The sequence below is a fragment of the Choloepus didactylus genome, chromosome 7 (genome assembly GCF_015220235.1).
Source record: "Choloepus didactylus isolate mChoDid1 chromosome 7, mChoDid1.pri, whole genome shotgun sequence".
NCBI classification, from domain to species: Eukaryota; Metazoa; Chordata; class Mammalia; order Pilosa; family Megalonychidae; genus Choloepus; species Choloepus didactylus.
The window spans coordinates 19,201,263-19,206,119 of NC_051313.1; the positions used below are offsets into that span (position 1 = coordinate 19,201,263).

General features: G+C 41.8%; 1 pseudogene; it reads left to right on the forward strand.

Moving 5' to 3' along the window:
* Positions 1-2,832: 2,832 nt before the first annotated feature.
* Positions 2,833-3,776, forward strand: LOC119540197 (annotated as a pseudogene).
* The last annotated feature ends 1,081 nt before the right edge of the window (positions 3,777-4,857 follow it).

The window sequence follows — 4,857 nt, forward strand, 5'->3', positions numbered from 1 at the left end:
GAAAAATTGAGGGACAAAAATGATACATGACTTAGAAAAACCAAGTAGCAAAATGGCAGAAGTCCAGCATTATGAGTAGTTACTTTAAATGTAAATGGAGAGATGATGTCATCAACATGGTGATGTAAACAGCTACTGAAAACTTCTCTCCAGAAATTCAATGAAAAAAAAAAAGACAATTCTGAGTATCTGAAACTCTGGAAGAGGATATAGACTGGAGAAGGACCCTGCAAATGCTGAATTGAAGAAAGAGAATAATATCAGGTAGGAATTTTCCATCCTGGACCAGCTGGTCCTCTCCCCTCCCCCTCACTCAGTCTTATGTGGGAAAGGCACAGAATCAGCAGATGTGACCCCTCCCACCACAGACACAGACTACAAAATCTCAACTGCAGTCAGACATACATCCATTGTTTGAAGACCCAGGGGACAGGGTCTTTCAAGGAGCAGGTCAGTGAGTGTTCTGGTTTGCTAATGCTGCCAGAATGCAAAACACCAGAGATGGACTGACTTTTATAAAGGGGGTTTATTTGGTTACATAGTTACAGTCTTAAGGCAATAAAGTGTCCATGGTAACACATGAACAATCAAGTACCTTCACTGGAGGATGGCCAACGGCATCTGGAAAACTTCTGTTAGCTGGGAAGGCACATAGCTGGCATCTCCTCCAAGTTCTGGTTTCAAAAGGGCTTTCTCCCAGGATGTTCCTCTCTAGGCCATAGCTCCTCTTCAAAATGTCACTCTCAGGTGCTCTTAAGGTGTTTGTCCTCTCTTAGTTTCTCTGGAGCAAGAGTCTGCTTTGAACAGCCATCTTCAAATTATTTCTCATCTGCAGCTCCTGTGCTTTCTTCAAAGTGTCCCTCTTGGCTGTAGCAAGCTCATTCCTTCTGTCTGAGCTTATAGAGTGCTCTAGTAAACTAATCAAGGCCCATGCTGAGTGGGCAGGTCCACACCACCATGGAAATTATCCAATCAGAGTTATCACCCACAGTTGGGTGGGGCACATTTCCTGGAAACAACCTAATCCAAATGTTCCAACTTAATCCCCACTAATATGTTTGCCCCCACAAGATTGCATCAAAGATAATGGCATTTTTGGGGAAATAATACATCCAAACCAGCACAGTGAGTGACAAAGAGACTGAGAAAATGTGGACAGAGACTGTGTTACCAGCCCTGGGTCTAAAAGCCCTTTCCCCACCCTTGAGGGAAGCAGCAGCCAGCAGCTGTTTCCTTGCCTGGAGGATGGCTGGAGTACTGGTCCAGCTGAGAGAGTACTCTGCCACTGGTGTAGCCCCACATCAAGCCAGATTTTGGCCAGCAAATTGAGGGCACAGAAAACCCACAGTTTCAGCTCACCTGTGTAGACACAGCTTGTCCTCAGAGGCAAAGCAGCTTCTGAGGATGATTAAGTTACCAAACAGCACCATCTGCTGGTGCAAGAGAATAGAAAAACTTAAAAAGATGTTCCAGACCCTTTCTTAAAATGATAGGGGCTGGTCTACACACCCTCTATGGAAACCTGGCCCTGTTTTGGCTGAGAAATACAGAAAGTCCAACTGTTCAAGCAGAGCTCAAAAACAAAACTTAGTATTGCTAGCCAGCAGAAAGCAGAGGACCACTGGAAGCCAGCAGATTTCTATTACCACACACAGTGAACTTACTGGGGTGTTCAGTGCCTACCTCCCATCCCTGTGGCAGGCCACAGTGGGCCCCTGGTTTTAGAGGGAAGACTGGTGGCAGAGCCAATCTGACAACCGGCCAGCAAGAGAAACAAAGGAAAGGTAGAAATCAAAGACAATAAACAAGAAAACCCTAGAAAAAGAGAAAACAACCTCTAGAATAAACTAATCAAGAAGATCAAATGCCTAGACAGAAAAAAAATCACAAGCCACACCAGGAAACATGATGATATGGCCCAGTCAAAGGAATGAACTAACACCTCAACTGAGATTCAGGCATTGAAACAACTAATTAAAGATGTTCAAAGAAATCTTCTAAATCAAATCAATGAGTTGAAAGAAAATGTGACAAAATAAATGAAGGATATAAAGAAGACACTGGGTGGCCATTAGGAAGAATTCATAAACTTGAAAAAACAAATAGCAGAATTTAGGGAATGAAAGGAAAAATAGAAGAGATGAAAAACACAATGGAAACATACAACAGCAGACTTGGAGAAGCACAAGAAAGGATCAGTGAACTAGAAGACAGGATATCTGAAATCCTACAAACAAAAAAACAGATAGGGAAAAGAGTAGAAAAATATGAGCAGGGTCTCAGGGAACTGAATGACAATGTGAAGCATACAAATGTACATGTTATAGGTACATAGGAGAAGAGAAGGGAAAAAGGGCAGAAATAATAATGGAGGAAATAATGAAAATTTCCCAAAAAGAGCTAATATTCATAAGAATGAAAGACGTAAAATTTACAAGTCCAAGAAGCACAGCATACTCCAAACAGAAATGATCCATATAGAACTACTCCAAGACACTTACTAACCAGAGTTTCAAAAGTCAAAGACAAAGAGAGAATTCTGAAAGCAGCAAGGGAAAAGCAATCCATCACATACAGCGGAAGCTCAATAAGACTAAGTGCAGGTCTCTCAGCAGAAACCATGGAGATGAGAAGGCGGTGGTATGATATATTCAAGATACTGAAAGAGAAAACTGCCAACCAAGAACTCTATATCCAGCAAAACTGTCCTTCAAAAATGAGGGGGAGGCAGAGAGCAGACCCCAGAGAGTCCTGAGAAGCCCCACTGCTGCCACCATCCTAGTTACCATCACACACTGGGAGGAGCCACAGCTGCTGCAGCCAGCCCCAGTCACCATCACTGCAACCATGAGCAGCGAGGCCAAGACCCAGCAGCTGCCCGCCACCCCTGCCCTCAGCACTGCTGATGCCAAGCCCAGCACCATGGGCAGCAGTGCAGGAAGTGGCATCCCAGGTGGCCTCACATAGATGGTGAAGGTTCTGGGAATAGTAAAATGGTTCAATGTAAGAAACAAATATGTTTCATCAATAGGAATGACACCAAGGAAGATGTGTTTGTACACCAGAATGCCATAAAGAAGAATAACCCCAGGAAGTACCTTCACTGTGTAGGAGATGGAGAGACTGTGGAGTTTGATGTTGTTGAAGGAGAAAAGGTGGCAGAGGCAGCAAATGTCACAGGCCCTGGTGGAGTTATAGTGCAAGGCAGTAAATATTCAGCAGACCATAACCATTGTAGATGTTATCCAGGTTGTAGGTGTCCTCCATGCAATTACAAGCAAAATTACCAAAATACTGAGAGTGGAGGAAAATATGAGGGATCAGAGTGTGCTCTTGAAGGCCAGACCCAACAACACCGGCCATACTGTAGGCAATGATTCCCACCTTACTACATGCGGAGACCCTATGGGCATCGACCACAGTATTCCAACCCTCGTGTGCAAGGAAAAGTGATGGAGGGTGCTGATAACCAGGGTGCAGGAGAACAAGGTAGACCAGTGAGGCAGAATATGTATCGGGGTCATAGACCATGATTCCACAGGGGCCCTCCTTGCCAAAGACAGCCTAGAGAGGACGGCAATGAAGATGATAAGGAAAATCAAGGAGATGAGACCTGAAGTCAGCAGCCACCTCAACATTGGTACTGCCATAACTTCAATTACTGACGCAACCGCCCAGAAAACCCTAAACCACAAGATGGCAAAGAGACAAAAGCAGCCAATCTACCAGGTGAGAATTCATCTGCTCCCGAGGCTGAGCAGGGCACGGCTGAGTAAATGCCGGCTTACCATCTCTACCATCATCTGGTTTAGTCATCCAACAAGAAAAAGGGAATATGAAATTTCAGCAATAAGAAATGAACAAAAGATTGGAGCTGAAGACCTTAAGTGCTTGCTTTTTGCCTGTTGACCAGATAGCTAGAACTATCTGCATTATCTATGTAGCATGGGGTTTTTATTATTTTTACCTAAAGACGTCTCTTTTTGGTAATGACAAAAGTGTTTTTTAAAAAGCCTGGTTTTTCTTAATACACCTTTAAAAGTTTTTAAATTGTTTCATATCTGGTCAAGTTGAGATTTTTAAGAATCTCATTTTTAATTTGTAATAAAAGTTTACAACTTGATTTTTTCCAAAAAGTCAACAAACTGCAAGCATCTGTTAATAAAGGTCTTAAATAATTGTCAAAAAAATGAGGGAGAGTTTAAAATATTTACAGATAAACAGACACTGAGAGAGTTCATGAACAGGAGACCTCCTCTACAAGAAATATTAAAAGGAGTGCCAGAGACAGATAGAAAAAACAGGAGAGAGAGGTTTGGAGTAGAGTGTAGAAATGAAAATATCAGGAGATAGAAAAAGGGTAGAGATTGGGCATTTGATGCTGAAGAAGTACAAAGTGTTCAACAGGATTGATTGTATAGATTCAATCAATGGATAGCACAATACTGTGTGATGATAGCACATTATTGTAAATACACTGAACAAAGATGACTGTGAGTACAGTTGAAAGAGGAAGGTTAGGGGTATGTTTGACACCAGAAGGAAAGATAGAAAATAAAGACTGGGACTGTATAAATCAGTGAAACCTAGAATTGTCAATGATTATGATTAAATGTACAAATATAAAAATGTTTTTACATGAAGGAGAACAAATGAATGTCAACTTTACAAGGTGTTGAAAATGGAACAGTACTGGGGAAAAAATAGAATCAATGCAAACTAGAGTGAATAGTCAAAAGTAATATTGTAACATGCTTTCATTAATTGTAACAAAGATGATATTCCAAAGTTAAATATTTATAAGATGTGGATATAAGAGAGGGGCATGGGATTCTTGGTGTTGGTGTTGTTGTGTGA